The sequence below is a fragment of the Oncorhynchus gorbuscha genome, linkage group LG07, assembly GCF_021184085.1.
Source record: "Oncorhynchus gorbuscha isolate QuinsamMale2020 ecotype Even-year linkage group LG07, OgorEven_v1.0, whole genome shotgun sequence".
Taxonomy (NCBI): Eukaryota; Metazoa; Chordata; class Actinopteri; order Salmoniformes; family Salmonidae; genus Oncorhynchus; species Oncorhynchus gorbuscha.
Window position 1 is genome coordinate 40794803 of NC_060179.1, and position 23706 is coordinate 40818508.

Genomic DNA, 23706 nt, shown 5'->3' on the forward strand with positions numbered 1-23706 from the left:
ATGCAGAAATGACACTGACATAGCTTTACAGGGTTACTGCACACTCATACATTCGCTCTTCACACACAATCACACACACACATTCCCACGCACACAATCACACACACAGAAGCAGAAGAGAGGCAAATGGGATTGGTGAATAAAAGCACCGTGTTACAAAATGAGAATCCTTTTATCCTTATCATTTACTTGACGTTCCATTTATTGCCAGGATTCAGTGTGATGCGTGTGATAATGTTAAGGCAGTGCTCTTTTGCTTGTTGTCTTCCATATGCACATATTATCTGCATATTCCTAAATGGTCTTGTTTCCTTAGCCATTTGAAGAGTTAGCGGAGTTATTCCACCTTAGTTGACAGACCTTTTGGGTTTGCTGTACAGTGTTTGAATGGCGAAGGTGCGTAAAGATGGCGGCCCCCATGTACTTATCACAAGCACCTCATTTGCTAAGTTCACCGTAATGTACAGTGCTCGCCGTTACTCTTTTTTTTAAATATTGGCATTAGCACAGTATACATCATCCCAATTCCAGCTCCAATTGGAAAAAAATGAAAAAGTAGATTGTGCTGTAGTTTCAAAAGTTTGTGGATAGTGCTCAAACAACAATATCTTATTTGAACTCCATCTTTGCAAACCTTTGCCATTCAAACCAAATTGCAGAGGGACTAGGAAGGGAATTGGCCTAGGAATATACTCCAGATATTTTTTTATTGCCATTGTGCATGGGTTGAAGGAAGAAGCAGTAACGACAAAGTAATCAGCCCTCATTCATATGTGGGTTGGAGTAGTTATTACAACTTCTCCAAAAACTTGCCAGCTGGCCGTTTGAAGGCATTTAGAGGGAGTGGAGAACTCATGTTGTTGGGCCTCCCGCCACAAAACATGATTCATTTTTGAATACCCTCCCTCCCTTCCACTAATGATGTGCACCTTGCCAGGCCTTGCCTCCTCTTTCCACCCACTAGAACCTTCTCCCAGTCTACAATGCACCTCACAGCACTAGCTAACTACAACACACACATGAACATCTCCCCAATCATAATCAAAAAGGACCAGCATTTATCAATCATGCAATATTTATGTACTCTTGAAAGGCCCTGTTTTGCCCTAAATCGACAGGAGTCCTAGGAGAGGATAAGAGGGGGTTTTGTCAGGCTGTGAAGTACCTTTTTAGGTTAAGTATTTCCACAGCATGAGTAGGGCTGGGCCTTCACCACACCCACCCCAAACCTACCCACGTTCCTCCTCAGTATGGGGAAGGGGAGAAAATAAAGAAAGAATGGGAAATAAAATATGCTTAGAATCTGGATCGGCTTTCATAGAGATGCAGTCCAGTCTGCGGGGAGGAGATTGCAGGCTCTTCAGACAAAGCCCAAAGTCTGCTATCAGACACCTAAAAAACTATTATCCGAGCTCTGTTTGTCTGAAGAGATTTCCCGAATATCTCAGGAGTGGCACAGGGTTGCCAAAATGTGAGAAAAATCCCATCCTAAAATCTCAATCAGTATCCCAGGACACCCCTCTAGTCTTCTCTTTCTCTCTCTCTCTGCCCATCTTTTTCACTTTCTTTCCTCTCCTCTACCCTCCTCCCTCTCTCTGTGCAGTTATAAGAGGACACCCTTAGCCAGAGAGGAGATAGAGCAATTTATTCATTGTTTTTACCAGCCAGTACTCAGACAGCATCAGACAAATACTCTGTCTGACAATTCGACATGGCCACTTGGAAATGGGCAGATTTCATATTTGAAATGTTCAACTCCCTGGCCATTATACGGCAAGTTCACCAAAGAAGATAAACATTTTAGTGACTCATCAATAAACATTTAGCGGCGTCACAGCTTCGCTAGCTGTGGAGAAGCATGACAGCCACATTTGAGTGTTCAGAGGAAGAGAAAGATAAACGTTTCCTGACGATGAACTTGAGGTCATAAAGCTTATTAGGAGTGGATCTTTGCATGCAGGCGCCCTGAAAGAGAAAAAATAGGATGATAAGGAGGAGGAAGAGATGTGTAGCTCCCTTCTCCTTTGAGAGAATAAATGCAACCTATTTCTGCAGAGAGCAACAACAATGGATCTATAAGCCCCAGAGTCTGTCTCATGCACAATCTCACCCTCTCTCCCTCTACATCTGCCTCTCACCTGATATTTCACTAGATCCCTCAGAAGCTCAGGTGAGAGATGGGAGATGATGAAATGTTGATATAGAGGAGAAGATAGTGAAAGAGAGAGAGAGAACGAGAGAGAGAGAAATAATCTCTTGGATGCCTTTCATGTTCTTCCCATTTGATCTGAGTTGAGCTGGGTTTGGGCAGAAGGGGGTGATGGAGGGGTAAGGGATGGCTTGACAACCGACTCTGCGCTTCTCTCCTCTTCCTGTTAAGTACCCAGACACGCCACACATCCCTGTGATCTACCCAGAGCCTGGGCATGAGGACTGGCACCGACAAAAAGATCCAGGCCCTCCTCTAATGTACTCCTGAGAATGGGTACGATGGGCTAATGAGACAGCATGAGACAACAATGGCCATTGCTAAGCTAGTAAGCCTATTTAGGTCCCTGCTATTGCCACTATAGGCAAGTATTACCAGCATTGAAGATGCCTCTAAACACATACATGCAAACCTGTAATACCTATGCTGATACAGTGGGCAAAAAAGTATTTAGTCAGCCACCAATTGTGCAAGTTCTCCCACTTAAAAAGACTTCAACTATGACAGACAAAATGAGAAAAAAAATCCAGAAAATCACATTGTAGGATTTTTTATGAATTTACTTGCAAATTATGGTAGAAAATAAGTATTTGGTCAATAACAAAAGTTTATCTCAATACTTTGTTATATTCTCTTTGTTGGCAATGACAGAGGTCAAGCGTTTTCTGTAAGTCTTCACAAGGTTTTCACACACTGTTGCTGGTATTTTGGCCCATTCCTCCATGCAGATCTCCTCTAGAGCAGTGATGTTTTGGGGCTGTTGCTGGGCAACAAGGACTTTCAACTCCCTCCAAAGATTGTCTATGGTGTTGAGATCTGGAGACTGGCTAAGCCACTCCAGGACCTTGAAATGCTTCTTACGAAGCCACTCCTTCATTGCCCGGGCGATGTGTTTGGGATCATTGTCATGCTCAAAGACCCAGCCACGTTTCTTCTTCAATGCCATTGCTGATGGAAGGAGGTTTTCACTCAAAATCTCACGATACATGGCCCCATTCATTCTTTCCTTTACACGGATCAGTCGTCCTGGTCCCTTTGCAGAAAAACAGCCCCAAAGCATGATGTTTCCACCCCCATGCTTCACAGTAGGTATGGTGTTCTGTGGATGCAATTCAGCATTCTTTGTCCTCCAAACACGACGAGTTGAGTTTTTACCAAAAAGTATATTTTGATTTCATCTGACCATATGACATTCTCCCAATCTTCTTCTGGATCATCCAAATGCTCTCTAGCAAACTTCAGATGGGCCTGGACATGTACTGGCTTAAGCAGGGGGACACGTCTGGCACTGCAGGATTTGAGTCCCTGGCGGCGTAGAGTGTTACTGATGGCAGGCTTGGTTGCTTTGGTCCCAGCTCTCTGCTGTTCATTCACTAAGTCCCCCCGTGTGGTTCTGGGATTTTTGCTCACCGTTCTTGTGATCATTTTGACCCCCCGGGGTGAGATCTTGCGTGGAGCCCCAGATCGAGGGAGATTATCAGTGGTCTTGTACGTCTTCAATTTCCTAATATTTGCTGCCACAGTTGATTTCTTCAAACCAAGCTGATTACCTATTGCAGATTCAGTCTTCCCAGCCTGGTGCAAGTCTACAATTTTGTTTCTGGTGTCCTTTGACAGCTCTTTGGTCTTGGCCATAGTGGAGTTTGGAGTGTGACTGTTTGAGGTTGTGGACAGGTGTCTTTTATACTGATAACAAGTTCAAACAGGTGCCATTAATACAGAACGAGTGGAGGACAGAGGAGCCTCTTAAAGAGGTTGTTACAGGTCTGTGAGAGCCAGAAATCTTGCTTGTTCGTAGGTGACCAAATACTTATTTTCCACCATAATTGGCAAATAAATTAATTAAAAATCCTACAATGTGATTTTCTGGATATTTTTTTCTCATTTGTCTGTCATAGTTGAATGAAAATTACAGGCCTCTCTCATCTTTTTAAGTGGGAGAACTTGCACAATTGGTGGCTGACTAAATACTTTTTTGCCCCACTGTATGCCCCAACAATAGCTCGACTACTACACCAATCTGCATCCACCAGCAAGGTAATTGTCCTTTAATTATCACCGTAATGGAAACCACAGTAAACATTATAAAACAGGAGGTAAATTTGAGAAAATTGTGCCATAACAGCCCACTGGTATTGTTTTCTCTCTCGTTCTCTCGCTCTCTCTCTTTCTTATACTGTATATCTTTCCCCCATGCGTCTCCTTCTCTCCCTCTCTCTATATACCCCCTTCTCTCTCTCTTTCCAATATTTAGGGCACCTACCCTTACCCCTAGACCTTCGCAGTGAATTGGACACACTCAGTCAGAGAGGTATCTAATTGCATTTGCAAACGGGTGGTCAAACTTTCAGGCTGTCCCCGTTTCATTTTAGGGACAAATTGTTCCAGTTGGTATTTAATTGAAGTGAATCACGTTCCTGTCTAACGCCTGTTTTCTACACTGCTCTGGGCCAAAACATAACTCTATGGAGACAGAACTCTCACTTCACACACACACACACACACACACACACACACACACACGCATATCCTCACACACACGATAGCATGACCAACCTGGTTATAGAACCGGATATCGTCATATTTTGGTTGTTAGCTGACGCCAAGCTTTCAGAATCCTCTGCAAAAGCCAGTAACTAAATAGACAACATAATTTAGGCCTAAAGTACATAGCCAGCAAAAGTCTATCTTAAACAATGACCACCGTTATTTAATTCCCTCTGTTGTCCTCTCTAAATGATAATTTAACACTAGAACCGCCACTGCGGTCAATCTGACCTTTTCAAGAACATCATTTTTTTTTAAACATTGAACCCATCTGTCCCTGACTTTTCCTACATTTATTTACTGTATTTACTGTATTTTACACTCTAGAAGTACTTTGAGATAAATATAATTGAAAGACACAACAATTTGGAGCATTTCTACTTCAAAAGTGCGGTGACGGTCAAAATGACCTCATGCATATTTAATAGCCTCTACGATTACCAATAGCCGCCAGTCTAATAAATACAAATAATATAGACCTTTTCAGCTGTCAAAACAATAGCATGCTCTACAGTGTATATGCATGCGTGACCAAGAGGTTCCCTTCTAAACATCCGATGCAGTGGCGGGTCATAATTGCTACTAGCTAGCTCAAAATTACAAGTTTGTATTTTTTGATCACATTGACTTGTTCCTACCAGAACGTTTATTTCCTGTTTGCTCTGGTGGTGCTAGATTTGGCTAGCACAGTAAATGGAGCCTCTTCCCAGCTTTCACCCCACCTTCGGTGTGATAGTTTGTCTTTATCTGTTGTGGTCTAGTACTGTCTTTTTGCTAGCTAGAGCCACATACTTTAACCTCTTCAGTCGACCCTCTACTTTTTCGAACATTCTGTTAAAAATCGCTCAACATTTCAGCGCCCTGCTACTCATGCCAGGAATATAGTATATGCATATGATTAGTATGTGTGGATAGAAAACACTCAGACGTTTATAAAACTGGTTAAATCACGGCTGTGACTTTAACAGAACGTGCGTTTCATTGGAAAGTGCAGGAAAATCTGATCACTGAAAGTGGAGAAATATATCCATCCGCCCCTTCAACCCATTGTTATGGGCGAAAGACATTAAATAGGGCTGAGGTTGCAGTACCTATAGCTTCCACACGATGTCAACAGTCTTGTCATTTGCCTAGGATTTGTTTCTTGGTCAAACGAACAAGAGACAGCACATTTCTTCCGGTCTCCGACCGGATATTTTGGTTGAGAAATACAGTATTTCAAGACGGACCCCTATAGAAAACACTTCGTCTCTTGATTAATTTGATCGCTTATTAACGTTTACTAATACCTAAAGTTGCATTACAAAAGTATTTCGAAGTGTTTTGTGAAAGTTTATCGTCGACTTTTTGAATTTTAAAAAATGACGTTACGTTATGAAATGCTATTTCTTTCCGTTTATCACAGTCTTCATAGATCGATATCTAGGCTATATATGGACCGATTTAATCGGAAAAAAAGACCCAATAGTGATTATGGGACATCTAGGAGTGCCAACAAAGAAGATGGTCAAAGGTAATGAATGTTTTATATTTTATTTGTGCGGTTTGTGTAGCGCCGACTATGCTAATTATTTTGTTTACGTCCCCTGTGGGGCTTTTGGGGTGTTACATGCTATCAGATAATAGCTTCTCATGCTTTCGCCGAAAAGCATTTTAAAAATCTGACTTGTTGCCTGGATTCACAACGAGTGTAGCTTTAATTCAATACCCTGCATGTGTATTTTAATGAACGTTTGAGTTTTAACTAATACTATTAGCATTTAGCGTAGCGCATTTGCATTTCCAGAGCTCTAGATGGGACGCCTGCGTGCCAGGTAGGAGCAAGAGGTTAAGTGCTGCGGGGAGTGGTTTCCCCTCTCCTAGGCAATCAGCAATTAGTACAGGGAGGTGTGCTCTCCACCTCTGCTAGGAAATTAGCAATTCTTGTTAGTTCTTCAGTTTCGACCTGGTTTCTCAGCGGCAGCTGTAACCTGAGGCCTATTCAGTGGTGGTTTAGTCACAAACCTAAGACCATAGCCTAAACAAAGATGGTTCTGCCGAGTTGTTCTGCAGAGTTGTTCGGGGAAAGAAAGAGAGGAGGGTTGCACACCACTCTCTCACTTGAGAATCTTACCTAGTTATTTACAGATGATCATATCTGCTCTTTTGTAGCTTTGTTAACTATGTGTGTGTTTTCTATACTTGTTCACTCCTCTCCCTGTAGGTTTTACAGATGCTCCCCACCCCTTGGCTGCAACTATTGTAATTTAGTGTACACTGCGCATACAACCCATGTGGAATTCCAGGTCTCTGGCAGCGTTTGGAACTGCCGATCTGCGGTCAAAAATGCTGAGTTCATCTCAGCCTATGCTACCCTTCAGTCGCTTGACTTTTTGTCCCTGACGGAGACATGGGTCACCCCAGAGAACACTGCTACTCCAGCTGTTCTTTCTTCATCTGCCTATGTTTTCTCTCACAGTCCGAGAGCATCTTGTCATTGCGGTGGTGGCATAGTCATTTCTCTGAAGTGGATATTTTCTCTTTTCTCCCTCTCCCACCTGACCATCTCCTCATTTGAATTCCATGCGGTCACTGTTACAGTCATCCATCGTCCACCCGGTGCCCTTGTGGAGTTCCTCAATGAGCCTGACAACTTGATGAGCTAATGTCCTGACGATGGCTCACAGCTCTTTGTTCTTGGCGACTTCAACCTCCCGACGTCTGCCTTCGATTAATTTCTTTCCAACTCTCTCGTTCCCCTCCTTGCCTCCTGATTCTGCCTCTTCGACCCTACTCTCCTACCTTTCCGCATCCTTGACTCGCACTGTCCCCTTTCCTCCCGGCTGGCTCGGCCCTGCCCTCCTGCTCTGTGGCTGAGTGACTCATTGCGAGCTTACAGAACAGGGCTGCAGGAAGCTGAGCAAAAATGGAGGAAACTACTTCTGGAGGATATTATCCTTTCACTGCCTCCCAACTTCTCTTCCTCTGTATCCATTGCTAAAGCCACTTTCTACCACTCTAAATTTCAAGCTTCTGCCTCTAACCCTAGGAAACTATTTTCCACCTTCTCCTCCCTTCTTAACTTCTTGCGTTGAGCCATCCCGGATCCGGGATCGTGAATACAGCCTCAAGCTCATTACCATAACACAACGTTAACTATTCATGAAAATCACAAATGAAATGAAATTAATCTATTTGCTCTCAAGCTTAGCCTTTTGTTAACAACACTGTCATCTCAGATTTTCAAAATATGCTTCTCAACCATAGCAAACTAGCATTTAGCGTTTAGCGTTAGCATTTAGCGTTAGCATTTTGCGTTAGCATTAGCAGACAACATTTCACAAAAACCAGCAAAAACATTAAATAAATCATTTACCTTTGAAGAACTTCAGATGTTTTCAATGAGGAGATTCTCAGTTAGATAGCAAATGTTCAGTTTTCCTGAAAGATTAGTTGTGCAGGAGAAATTGGTCCGTTTTCTGCATCATGTTTGGCTACCAAAAAAAAACGAAAATTAATTCATCCAAACGCCAAACTTTCTTCCACATTAACTCCATAATATCGTCTGAAACATGGTAAACGTTGTTTAGAATCAATCCTCAAGGTGTTTTTCATATATCTCTTCATGACATATCATTCCTGGACGTCTCCTCTCTGTCTCAATCACATGGATGAATGCGAGCAGCTTGGAGATTACGCAACAATTTCAACAAAGGACACTGGGCGGACCCCTGGTAAATGTAGTCTCTTATGGCCAATCTTCCAATTATATGCCTACAAATACGTCACAATCTTGCAGACAACTTGGAGAAACGGTAGAAAGGGCAGGCTAATTCGTGGCGCTTTCACAGCCATATAAGGAGACAATGGAAAACAGAGCCTCAAAAATCCTGCTCATTTCCTGTTTGAGGTTGCATCTTGGTTTCGCCTGTAAGATCAGTTCTGGGGCACCCACAGATAATATCTTTGCAGTTTTGAAAACGTCAGAGTGTTTTCTTTCCAAAGCTGGCAATTATATGCATAGTAGAGCATCTTTTTATGACGAAATATTGCGCTTAAAACGGGCACGTTTTTTTTATCCAATAATGAAATAGCGCCCCCCTAGCTTCGACTGGTTAATCCTCCACCCCCTCCTCCCACTTTGCAGACGACTTTATCAACCGCTTTGAGAAAAAGGTTGACAACATACTCATTCACTCAGCCTATTGAGTCCACTGGTCTCACTCACACAGAACTACCCTACGCCTTGGCCTCTGTCTCCCCTTTCTCTCTCGACATCCTGCGACTAGTGAGGTCTGGCTGCCCAACAACCTGCCCACTGGACCACAACTCCTACCCCCTTCTTCAGACCATCTTAGGAGACCTTCTCCCATTCCTCACTTCCCTCATCAACTCATCCCTGACTGCATCTCCTCTGTCTTTAAAATGGCCCGTGTTGCTCCCCTCCTCAAAAAACCAACACTCGACTCATCTGACATCCAAACCTATAGATCTGTATCCCTTTCTTTTCTTTCCAAAACACTGCTGTCTCTGATCAACTTTCTCGTTATCTCTCTCAGAACAATCTTCTTGACCCTAACCAGTTAGGCTTCAAGATGGGTCCCTCAACCGAGACTGCTCTTCTCTGTGTCACAGAGGCTCTCTGCACTGGCAAAGCTTACTCTCTCCTCTGTTCTCATCCTCCTAGATCTATATGCTGGCTTTGACACCGTGAACCATCAGATCCTCCTCTCCGCCCTCTCAGGGCTGGGCTTCTCAGGCTATGCACACTCTTGGATTGCATCCTACCTGGCAGGCCGCTCCTACCAGGTGTCGTGGAGAGGATCTGTGTCTGCACCATGTACTCTCACAACTGTTATCCCCCAGGGCTCGGTTCTAAGCCATTTCCTCTTCTCTCTATACACCAATTCACTCGGCTCTCTCATATCCTCACATGGTCTCTCCTATCATTGCTATTGCTCAACTACTTTTCTCTTTCCCCCCTCTGACACAGAGGTGGCGACACATATCTCTGCATGCCTGGCATATATCTCAACTTGGATGTCGGCCCACCACCTCAAGCTCAACAAAGACGAAACTGCTCTTCCTCTTGGGGAAGGCCTGCCTGCTCAAAGACCTCTCCATCACGGTTGACAACTCCACAGTGTCACCCTCCGAGAGTTCAAAGAACCTTGGCGTGACCCTGGACAACACCCTGTCATTCTCTGCAAACATCAAAGCAGTGACCAGCTCCAGCAGGTACATGCTCTACAACATCCGTAGAGTAAAAAACCAACTCACACAGGAAGCGGCGCAGGCACTTGTCCTCTCCCCTCTGGACTACTGCAACTCGCTGTTGGCTGGGCTCCCTGCTTGTGCCATCATACCCCTGCAACTTATCCAGAATGCAGCAGTCCGCCTGGTTTTTAACCTTCTCAAGTTCTTTCATGTCACCCCGCTCCTCCATACACTCTACTGGCTTCCCGTTGAAGCTAAGCACCAAGCTTGGTGCTTGGTGCTTACCTATGGAACAGCAAGAGGAACTGCCCCTACTTACGTTCAGGCTATGCTCAAACCCTACACCAACCTGAGTATTCCATTCTGCTAGCTCAGGTCTCTTGGCCCTCCCAACCCCACAAGAGGGCAGCTCTTGCTTGTGGTGGTCCCCCCTAGCTATCTTAATATGAATGCATTAACTGTAAATCGCTCTGGATAAAAGTTTTTGCTAAATGACTAAAATGGAAATGTTAGTTCTTGCCAGAAAGAGGCTAAAAGAAGGTTGAATGTATCCAAGCCCTTTGCCCCTCCCAACATTTGGAATAGGCACTTTCGAACGGAGGCGGAGATTCGAACCGAAAGCCAATAACTTTCACTGGTGCCCACATGGTGTAGTGTCATTTCAACCAAAGTATATAAAAAATAAAATAAAAAAAATGATCTGAAATATCCATTAAAAAATATATAGTATGTTAGCAATGCTACCACTGTAAATTAGCTTAATTTGCATTCTGAAGAGGGATGGAAGGGGTGGGTATTTAAAAAAAATCTGTCTACTCACAGCCAATCAGCCAGCAGCCATCTCAGCTAGAGGGTCTTCGTAGCCAAACACAAACAGGTGTGGGTGGGGATGCTGCCAGATAATGGCTAGAGTAGGAGTGTGTGTGTTGTAGAGAGATGGTGGCGATACAGCACAAAATCCAAGCGGATGGTGGCTGTATATCATTCAGTCAGAGGTTCCTGTAAGTCTTTCTGGATGGCAATGTATTTATTGGACATGTCACTAATCCTTATGAAAGACTTCCTGGCAGAAGAGGTTAATACCACCACAATGTCCGATTTCAAAAAGGCTTTACGACGAAAGCACACCAAATGATTATGTCACGAAAAACACAGCCGTTTTTCCAGAGGAGTCACAAAAAGCAGAAATAGAGATAAATGAATCACTAACCTTTGATGATCTTCATCAGATGACACTCATAGGACTTCATATTACACAATACATGTATGTTTTGTTCGATAAAGTTCATATGTATATCCAAAAATCTCAGTATACATTGGTGCGTTATGTTCAGTAGTTCCAAAACATCCGGTGATTCTGAGTACAGCGCTCAGAGACCAAAACAACAAAACAGATATCCGCCATGTTGTGCAGTCAACAGAAGTCAGAAATAGCATTATAAATATTCACTTGCCTTTGATTATCTTCATCAGAATGCACGCCCAGGTGTCCCAGTTCCACAATAAATGTTTGATTTGTTGGAAAAAGTCCATAATTTATGTCCAAATAACTCCTTTTTGTTTGCGCGTTTACCCCAGTAATCCAAATTCATGACGCGCAATCACTAGGTGCAGACGAAAAGTCAAAAACTTCCATTACAGTCCGTAGAAATATTTCAAACAATGTATAAAATCAATCTTTATGATGTTTTTAACATAAATCTTCAATAATGTTCCAACCAGAGAATTCCTTTGTCTGTAGAATTGCAATGGAAAGCAAGCTAACTATCACGTGAATGCATGTGGTCAGCTCATGCCTCTCTGGCATACCTCTGACTCATTCCCCTCTCATCCGTCTCCACTTACAGTAGAAGCATCAAACAAGGTTCTAAAGACTGTTGACATCTAGTGGACGCCTTAGGAAGTGCAATTTTAACCCATAGACACTGTGTATTCAATGAGTTTATAAGGAAGTGCATTGGAGATGTTGTACCCTCTGTGAATATTAAAACCTACCCTAACGAGAAACCGTGGATAGATGGCGGCATTCGCGCAAAACTGAAAGCGCGAACCATCGTATTTAACAATGTAAAGATTGTGAGTGGGAATTTGGCTGAATTCAAACATTGTAGTTATTCCCTCAGCAAAGCAATCAGTCAAGTGAAATGTCGGTATACAGTGCCTTGCGAAAGTATTCGGCCCCCTTGAACTTTGCGACCTTTTGCCACATTTCAGGCTTCAAACATAAAGATATAAAACTGTATTTGTTTGTGAAGAATCAACAACAAGTGGGACATAATAATGAAGTGGAACGACATTTATTGGATATTTCAAACTTTTTTAACCACTTGCTCCCACCTGGCACGGAGGCGTCCCATCTAGAGCTCTGGAAATGCAAATGCGCTATGCTAAATGCTAATAGTATTAGTTAAAACTCAAACGTTCATTAAAATACACATGCAGGGTATTGAATTAAAGCTACACTCGTTGTGAATCCAGGCAACAAGTCAGATTTTTAAAATGCTTTTCGGCGAAAGCATGAGAAGCTATTATCTGATAGCATGTAACACCACAAAAGACCCGCAGGGGACGTAAACAAAATAATTAGCATATTCGGCGCTACACAAACCGCACAATAAAATATAAAACATTCATTACCTCTGACCATCTTCTTTGTTGGCACTCCTAGATGTCCCATAATCACTACTGGGTCTTTTTTTCGATTAAATCGGTCCATATATAGCCTAGATATCATTCTATGTAGACTGTATGATAAACAGAAAAAAGAGCGTTTCATAACGTAACGTCATTTTTTTAAATTAAAAAAGTCGACGATAAACTTTCACAAAACACTTTGAAATACTTTTGTAATGCAACTTTAGGTATTAGTACACGTTAATAAGCGATAAAATTCATCAGGAGGCGATGTAACTTCTATAGGTGTCGTCTGGAAAAAAACATGGCCGAGAGAGCTCGACCAAAACATCCGGTCGGAGAACGGAGGGAAGGAGTTCCCTTGAACCGGTTAGACCAAGAATCAATTGCGAATCAAATGACAAGACTCTAGACAACGTGTGGTAGCTGTAGGCGCTGAAACCTCGGTCTCATGTAATTCGGTTCACTTTGAACAATTCCTGGAAGTAAGCGCAAGGATATTTATTTCCATTTTCAGTGATCAGGTTTTCCTGCGCTATTCGATGAAACTCACGCTCTGTTAAAGTCACAGCCGTGATTTAACCAGTTTTAGAAACGTCAGAGTGTTTGCTATCAACACATACTAATCATATGCACATACTATATTCCTGGCATGAGTTGCAGTGCGCTGAAATGTTGCGCGATTTTTAACAGAATGTTCGAAAAAGTAGAGGGTCGACTTAACAGGGTAACAAATCAAAAACTGAAAAATTGGGCGTGCAAAATTATTCAGCCCCTTTACTTTTAGTGCAGCAAACTCTCTCCAGAAGTTCAGTGAGGATCTCTGAATGATTCAATGTTGACCTAAATGACTAATGATGATAAATACAATCCATCTGTGTGTAATCAAGTCTCCATATAAATGCACCTGCACTGTGATAGTCTCAGAGGTCCGTTAAAAGCGCAGAGAGCATCATGAAGAACAAGGAACACACCAGGCAGGTCCGAGATACTGTTGTGAAGAAGTTTAAAGCCGGATTTGGATACAAAAACATTTCCCAAGCTTTAAACATCCCAAGGAGCACTGTGCAAGCGATAATATTGAAATGGATGGAGTATCAGACCACTGCAAATCTACCAAGACCTGGCCGTCCCTCTAAACTTTCAGCTCATACAAGGAGAAGACTGATCAGAGATGCAGCCAAGAGGCCCATGATCACTCTGGATGAACTGCAGAGATCTACAGCTGAGGTGGGAGACTCTGTCCATAGGACAACAATCAGTCGTATATTGCACAAATCTGGCCTTTATGGAAGAGTGGCAAGAAGAAAGCCATTTCTTAAAGATATCCATAAAATGTGTCATTTAAAGTTTACCACAAGCCACCTGGGAGACACACCAAACATGTGGAAGAAGGTGCTCTGGTCAGATGAAACCAAAATTGAACTTTTTGGCAACAATGCAAAATGTTATGTTTGGCGTAAAAGCAACACAGCTCATCACCCTGAACACACCATCCCCACTGTCAAACATGGTGGTGGCAGCATCATGGTTTGGGCCTGCTTTTCTTCAGCAGGGACAGGGAAGATGGTTAAAATTGATGGGAAGATGGATGGAGCCAAATACAGGACCATTCTGGAAGAAAACCTGATAGAGTCTGCAAAAGACCTGAGACTGGGACGGAGATTTGTCTTCCAACAAGACAATGATCCAAAACATAAAGCAAAATCTACAATGGAATGGTTCAAAAATAAACATAAACATAAATAAAACTAAATAAGACGTAATGTGGTTATACTTGTCTTCAGTTCATAATAATCTCTAAAGTAAATAACTGTGTGTGATACACACAGGACCTCGCTGACAAGTTCTCAAAGTATGAACAAATTCACTGTCCTTTTAACCAAATTCAAGCAGACAATCACACCAATCATGAATATAACACATTACTTTGCTAGTTAAAACAATAGGTTGGAAATCAAACCCAGATTCTAATCTAATCAATTCACAGTGCAAATTACAGGGGAGCCAGGGGGATCTCAGTTCCCCTGAATGAGACATTAGCTCCCCTAAATGCAACAAAAGTCTAAATAAAATTGGTCGGAGGCTCTAAATAATGCTAATTGAACCATTCTCCCATTTGTTTAAAATGCAGTGGTAAATATGTTTTACAGTGATAAATATGAAAAGAATGTTTCCCAATGAAACAAACAACCCCACCTCTCTGTCATAGATGTATTTCTATGTGCCTGCGCAAAATGTCTCCCTGTCCACTGCACTTTCCACTCAGTAGTGCAGAATTTCGGCCTCAGCTGAGCTCCTTCAAATGCAGCAATTTTCCTTTGCACTTGCTCATTTTCAAAAAAAAATTAGCCAGCTGTTTAGAGTTCTCATTGCTTAATTGCTTAGTTTTTCATGTGCACGCGGGTATTGGTGTTCTCTGTGCTGTCCATAGCCAGAAGAAGTACTTTATTATTTTATATAAATATTTTTTTTATTTCCTGGATCAGCTGATGATGGTCGACAATATCACGAGACAACTAGCCTGCAGCTAGACACCAATGTGCATCCAATCCATCCAACATTCATAAGAGGGTAGGCTACCGGCAGTGGTGTAGGCCTAGTGGAGGGTAAATGCAACTGAATGCAGTTTACCAACCTTTTCCCGAAAAATGCATTGAAAGGGAAAGTTACTTTTTCACCGTGACCATCAAGCAGAGTTTACCCATCTATGTTTTTTTACCACTACTTTACTGGCTACTGGTTGGCCTATTTGAAGTTCATGGTAGTAGGCTACATAGTAAATGTATCGTTTGTGTTAGGGTGAGCATCCTCTTTTCTGGGACAGTTTCAGCCCCATTTCAGGTGTGCCGAATTTGCAGGCTGCAGAAAAAGGTCAATTCTGTCAGCAAGACGCATCAGTTAATGTAGGCCTAATCAATGGCAATCTCTGAATGTCATTAGGCACACTTTTTGGTGTTTTGTGAACCGATGTCTACTCCCATTCATCAAATGGCGCGAGTGTACATGCATTGCACTGTTTGGATTATTTTGGAGTGGAGAAACATGCACAGGTAGCCTACTTTTTGAAGTGATTTGTTAGCCGTTAAGTTATTTATTTATTGGGTGCACTTTATTAGTGCACCCAATAGATCCGCCCAAATGTCACGGTGTAAGTCGCAATTCTACATGATAGGAGCACACCACTGTGTCGCTCCTCATTGAACTTTCCGCCATCCGACAAACAAAATAAAACAGTTTCCCTGTAACAATAAATCCATCCCACTTACAGCACAATAGAACATATCAAAATTTGTAGCTCTTTATGAACTCTTGAAACAATCCAAACATAACAATTGAATTCACAGTAACATTCATTTTGTCGATTTAAGTTTCATCAGTCTTCACACCTGGTGTCCTGGCGTCAGTGACCTCAAGACTTCCGTGGGAAAGTCTCGTCCCGAGACTGCAAATATACAGCAATCCATCCAAACAATGTCTTGAGTCATCGTACTGAGCCTCAGCACCTGTAAGTTGCTAGTCGCGAACATCACCTTCTCTATTTATTCCATTAAAACCGATGCTCAGAGAGCTGGAGTAAGGCACCAGGGAATGGGTGACCTGCCGTTGCAGGAGGAGAGTGTGTCTCATTGGGTTCATAAACCCCATTATACCAGTGAGGGGAACAGGACTATGCTTCTTAAGATAGATGACCTCATTCTCATGTTCTCTGGTGTCTCACAACTTTTTGATGGATAGATGGATGCATAGAAAATAGATGAAGAGATTAGCTTCAGTCTTTGGTACTTTTACTGGACAGCGAACTGAACGGCTTTGTAACGGCGTTCGTCTGTTGAAAGAGAGTCGGACCAAAATGCGGCGTTATGGTTACTCATGTTCTTTAATGAAAATTGAACGATACATGAAATAACTAAATATACAAAACAACAAACGAAACGCGAAAACCTATACAGCCTATCTTGTGACAACAAACACAGAGACAGGAACAATCACCCACAAAACACACAGTGAAACCTAGGCTACCTAAATATGGTTCCCAATCAGAGACAACGAGAATCTGACTCTGATTGAGAACCGCCTCAGGCAGCCATAGCTTATGCTAGACACCCCTACGCAGCCGCAATCCCAATGCCTACTAAAACCCCAATACGATAACACAACAAAAAATAAACCCATGTCACACCCTGGCCTGACAAAATAAATAACGAAAACACAAAATACTAAGGACAAGGCGTGACAGGCTTTCACAGTTTTCAAAGTGGTCTTGCATTTAAGTTATGATTAATACTAGGAAGGTAATATTGTGGCAGCACTGTGGTTAGAGAAAATGAGAGAGACAGACAGAGACAGACAAGAGGAATGGTCCCGTTCATTAGATGTTCATGTCATGCAGACTATGCAGACTAGTGCCCGTCCCTCCCCCACCTCATCCCATCCACCCATTCAATCCCATCCCTGACTCCCTCAGGTCCCATCTCCCAAATTGTCTGAAACATTGGAGCACCCACATTTTCCTCTCCTCCCACACACCTCTACTAAACATTTATAAAGCCTATCTGTGGATAAGGGCACTGTAGTAGACCTGAAACCAACACAGTGCCTTTTGAAGACACAACTGAATCAGTAATTCAGTCATAGGCAGGGCTCTAAAGTACGCCAAAATATTTTTCTTTGCAACCTGGAGTTTTATTTGAGGAGCACCAGTGTGACTGGTAAACACTGCATACTTCCTAGTCAAATCACTACATACCGTAATTCTCCCTTAATTAATGAGTACTGTGTAACCACTGAGATTTTCGGTGTCTACTAAAAACCTACACAATTCCTACACGTTCAGTATTTAATTATTTTTGAGTAATGCTTACCATTACTGCTGTATGCCTACTCAATAACTATTGAATTACTAATGCATTTGTGTGTAGTGTTGTTTCACTACTAATCAGTACTGAATTGCTCCTGATGCTTTTTAATTTCTTACATAAACCCTTTTGAATTACTATTGAAAACTGACAGAGTTACTACTGTTTGCCTATTCAAAATGGTATTGTTTCACTACTGTCACTACTAGACTAGTGCACATGTTATTTCTCCAAGATTCTAACTGTAGTTATATCATCAAACAATAAATAATAAGCTTATACAAATATTATTAATTTAAAAAAATTGACATTAATTACATATTAGATTACATTACATTGTCTTCATTCACCTTTGATTTAACTTTGATCCTCTTTTTTGTTGCAGCCATATTAACCTTTTACGTAACCTTGCAGAAAATAAAGCCATTATCAATCATGGGCTAACTGAGGTCGCATAAAACAACACAGAACATTTTAATCTTACCAACAATGGCCTCCAGTCCTCTTATGTTGAGGGCCTCCTTGGCAACCGGTCAAAAGAGGTAAGTGGAATGGGTAAGTATACCAATTTGAGCATACTGTACATTTGGATACAAACACATGTACTTATTAGCTAGCATGCTGGGAAACAGGGTCTACATAACTACATTTCAATGGGGCTAGCAAACAGCTAGGCTAAACAAAATATAATTTTGGCTACCAATCTTTTTGTGATGGTAAAAAGTTGTATAAAATGGTTAAACAATAACATAAAAGTATTCAAAAAACAAAAAGGAAAGTTAAACTTACAGATGGGTTATAAAAGACAGGATGGCGAAGGATGGAAGATTACATTCGGGATTGTTAAAAACAGTAGCTAGCTAACAACAACCAACTACTTCCTGTTTTGTCTTCTTCTGTAGTTGCGAAAAGCATGTGTAGTAGTTTTGACTACTTATTTACTTCCAATATCATGTAGTAAAAACTCTGATTACCTGATTACTACAGGAAACCCTACTATTTTCTACTGAACACTACAAAGCCTGTGTATCTTGAGTAGTGCATAAACTACACATTCCCTGCACAATCCCTACATGACTTACATAGTCACTATTTTGTGTAGTAATTAAACAATTACTTTTTCATGAGGGAGTACAGGTTGTTACCAGTGGTGGTGTAGATCAGCATGTTGTTTGTACAACCGCATATTATCAATCAGATAGCCTATTGTAAAATATTTTCAAGTGTGATTAGGGTCTACTGGGAAACACTGACTAACACTTTGGTTCCTACTCTGTCATAACTCCTACCTGGCTTTTTAATTTGTTGTCATGCCAAATAATATCAACCATAAAAAATTGTATAATTATTCTATTTCCATGATTCCATAATTTCCAAGTGAAATTATAACATTTAGTAGAACAATTGCAAATTCTATTTTTTGCCAATATCGTGCAGCCTTATTAACAACCTGGCAACTTTACCAATGTATGCAAATATTTGGTGCCACAGAAAGAAAGGAAAATGTATATCTTCTTCATGAGATGTGCTACAAAAGTAAGTAAGATTCATATCCTGTAGACCCAATGTAGACTATATCTCAATCAATTATTTTTTTTAATTTCATGTCATGCGCAGTGTGACACAGGGAACCCTTTTTGGTGTTGGGTAGAACCCTCTATGTAGGGTTCCTCAAAGAACTACCTAGAACCCTCTATGAAGGGTTCTACCAATAAAAATGGTATCATCGAAAGGTTATTCCTAGAACTGTCTGTGAAGGGTTCTACCGAGTACCCTTTTATCTTCGGAGGGTGCTTACTAGAACCCTAAATGAACGGTTCCACCAGATTTATTAGCTTTCAACCCTTTCATGTGTGAGTTCCAAATATCTCTAACGGCCCCACCAGCGTAAGTTTTTTATGCACATGATGTTAGAACGTTCTCCAGAATGTGATTGTTAAGCAACAGTACATTTAATACGCGCTGCCCTCAAACCAAAGCACGCAGCCTGTTTTTATTTATAGGCTGTTTTGAACTTGTCAATTTTAAATGATTTTCTAACAAGTTTTTTATTTTCTAAGAACAGTTTGAATTGAGGTGTGCTCCGCCTCATTTATTCACATAAAAGTAGTCATTTTTACTTTTGCTGACCAATGAATATTTGGACATTTCTGGCACCGTACTAAATTCCACAACACTTCCCAATTGTTTGTGCAGTTCAAGTCTGCAGACATTTGCTCATACCCCGTCCTGCATACACATTTACATTTACATTTCACATTCACCGTCTGTTGCCTGCATCGCAATCAAAGTTGTTTTCGTTACAAATAATAACTTTAGAAATGTGTACGATTCTATCAAAGTAAGTGCCATATTACGTTATAATAGTTTCTGTATGTCGTGTTATGTCGTTTCTACCGTAGCATAATGTTTTTGTGTATATTCCTTATAACCGTGGGCACGCAAATGTAACGTTACTCATTTCATAACCTTTATGGTGTTATACTTGATGCTTGACTTGTAGCTAGCTACATTCTTCTATTAGCTCTGGAAAACAATGCTAATTGCATCAGAGAAGTTTTTGCATGTGTTGTATTTTGAAGCTACCCTGGCCTTATGACTCCCAAGTGGTACAGCATCTCAGTGCTAGAGACGTCACTACAGACACCCATGTTCAAATTCAGACTGTGTTTCTATCAAAGTAAGCGCCTTATTACGTTATAATAGTTTCTGCGTGTCACGTTATACCGTTTCTACTGTAGCTCACTGTGTGTATGGAGCATAATATATTTATGTATATTCCTTATAACCGTGGACACGCGAGGTAACATTACTCATGTCATAACCTGTATGGTGTTATTGTTATGCAGGTGAATGAGGACCCAAAAGCGACTTGGCGAAAACAGAGTCTTTAATCCAGTAAAGTAAATCTACAATCATAAGGCATAATTCCACTCGTAATGACGAGAACAGACTGGAGACTCGATCAAGAACTGCAGGTTGCCTCGGGAAGGCACTTGAACGTAGCAGACTCAGACACCTGCTCACCACGCAGCATCTGAGGGAAACACGACACGACAGGGCGATGCACAGACACAGCACGGTGAACAATAGACAAGGATCCGACAGGGCAGAAACGGAAAACAAGGGGAGAAATAGGGACTCTAATCAGGGAAAAAGATAGGGAACAGGTGTGGGAAGACTAAATGATTGATTAGGGGAATAGGAACAGCTGGGAGCAGGAACGGAACGATAGAGAGAAGAGAGAGAGGAAGGGAGAGAGAAAAAGGGGAACGAACCTAAAAAGACCAGCAGGGGGAAAATGAACAGAGGGAAAAGCAAAATGACAAGACAATCTAAGACAAAACATGACAGTACCCCCCACTCACCGAGCGCCTCCTGGCGCACTCGAGGAGGAATCCTGGCGGCAACGGAGGAAATCATCAATAAGTGAACGGTCCAGCACGTCCCGAGACGGAACCCAACTCCTCTCCTCAGGACCGTAACCCTCCCAATCCACTAAGTATTGGTGACCCCGTCCCCGAGAACGCATGTCCATGATCCTACGTACCTTGTAAATAGGTGCGCTATCGACAAGGACGGGAGGGGGAGGGAAGACGAACGGGGTGCGAAGAAAGGGCTTGACACAGGAGACATGGAAGACAGGATGGACGCGACGAAGATGTCGCGGAAGAAGCAGTCGCACAGCGACAGGATTGACGACCTGGGAGACACGGAACGGACCAATGAACCGCGGAGTCAACTTACGAGAAGCTGTCGTAAGAGGAAGGTTGCGAGTGGAAAGCCACACTCTCTGGCCGCAACAATACCTTGGACTCTTAATCCTACGTCTATTGGCGGCTCTCACAGTCTGTGCCCTGTAACGGCAAAGTGCAGACCTCACCCTCCTCCAGGTGCGCTCACAACGTTGGACAAACGCTTGAGCGGAGGGAACGCTGGACTCGGCAAGCTGGGATGAGAACAGAGGAGGCTGGTAACCCAGACTACTCTGAAACGGAGATAACCCGGTAGCAGACGAAGGAAGCGAGTTGTGAGCGTATTCTGCCCAGGGGAGCTGTTCTGCCCAAGACGCAGGGTTTCTGAAAGAAAGGCTGCGTAGTATGCGACCAATCGTCTGATTGGCCCTCTCTGCTTGACCGTTAGACTGGGGATGAAACCCGGAAGAGAGACTGACGGACGCACCAATCAAACGACAGAACTCCCTCCAAAACTGTGACGTGAATTGCGGACCTCTGTCTGAAACGGCGTCTAACGGGAGGCCATGAATTCTGAACACATTCTCGATGATGATTTGTGCCGTCTCCTTAGCGGAAGGAAGTTTAGCGAGGGGAATGAAATGTGCCGCCTTAGAGAACCTATCGACAACCGTAAGAATCACAGTCTTCCCCGCAGACAAAGGCAGACCGGTAATGAATTCTAGGGCGATGTGAGACCATGGTCGAGAAGGAATGGGGAGCGGTCTGAGACGACCGGCAGGAGGAGAGTTACCCGACTTAGTCTGCGCGCAGTCCGAACAAGCAGCCACGAAACGGCGCGTGTCACGCTCCTGAGTCGGCCACCAAAAGCGCTGGCGAATAGACGCAAGAGTGCCTCGAACACCGGGATGACCAGCTAACTTGGCAGAGTGAGCCCACTGAAGAACAGCCAGACGAGTGGAAACAGGAACGAAAAGGAGGTTACTAGGACAAGCGCGCGGCGACGCAGTGTGCGTGAGTGCTTGCTTAACCTGTCTTTCAATTCCCCAGACTGTCAACCCGACAACACGCCCATAAGGAAGAATCCCCTCGGGATCAGTAGAAGCCACAGAAGAACTAAACAGACGGGATAAGGCATCAGGCTTGGTGTTTTTGCTACCCGGACGGTAAGAAATCACAAACTCGAAACGAGCGAAAAACAACGCCCAACGAGCTTGACGGGCATTAAGTCGTTTGGCAGAACGGATGTACTCAAGGTTCTTATGGTCTGTCCAAACGACAAAGGAACGGTCGCCCCCTCCAACCACTGTCGCCATTCGCCTAGGGCTAAGCGGATGGCGAGCAGTTCGCGGTTACCCACATCATAGTTGCGTTCAGATGGCGACAGGCGATGAGAAAAATAAGCGCAAGGATGAACCTTATCGTCAGACTGGAAGCGCTGGGATAGAATGGCTCCCACGCCTACCTCTGAAGCGTCAACCTCGACAATGAATTGTCTAGTGACGTCAGGAGTAACGAGGATAGGAGCGGACGTAAAACGTTCTTTTAGAAGATCAAAAGCTCCCTGGGCGGAACCGGACCACTTAAAACACGTCTTGACAGAAGTAAGAGCTGTGAGAGGGGCAGCAACTTGACCGAAATTACGAATGAAACGCCGATAGAAATTAGCGAAACCTAAAAAGCGCTGCAACTCGACACGTGACCTTGGAACGGGCCAATCACTGACAGCTTGGACCTTAGCGGAATCCATCTGAATGCCTTCAGCGGAAATAACGGAACCGAGAAAAGTAACGGAGGAGACATGAAAAGAGCACTTCTCAGCCTTCACGTAGAGACAATTCTCTAAAAGGCGCTGTAGAACACGTCGAACGTGCTGAACATGAATCTCGAGTGACGGTGAAAAAATCAGGATATCGTCAAGATAGACAAAAACAAAGATGTTCAGCATGTCTCTCAGAACATCATTAACTAATGCCTGAAAAACAGCTGGCGTATTGGCGAGACCAAACGGCAGAACCCGGTACTCAAAATGCCCTAACGGAGTGTTAAACGCCGTTTTCCACTCGTCCCCCTCTCTGATGCGCACGAGATGGTAAGCGTTACGAAGGTCCAACTTAGTAAAGCACCTGGCTCCCTGCAGAATCTCGAAGGCTGATGACATAAGGGGAAGCGGATAACGATTCTTAACCGTTATGTCATTCAGCCCTCGATAATCCACGCAGGGGCGCAGAGTACCGTCCTTTTTTCTTAACAAAAAAGAACCCCGCCCCGGCCGGAGAGGAAGAAGGCACTATGGTACCGGCGTCAAGAGACACAGATAAATAATCCTCGAGAGCCTTACGTTCGGGAGCCGACAGAGAGTATAGTCTACCCCGAGGAGGAGTGGTCCCCGGAAGGAGATCAATACTACAATCATACTGTCATGTTTTGTCATTTATTATCTTGTCTTGTCCCTGTGCTCCCCATTCTATTCGTTTCCCTCTGCTGGTCTTATTAGGTTCTTTCCCTCTTTCTATCCCTCTCTCTCCCCCTCCCTCTCTCACTCTCTCGCTCTCTCTTCTCTCTA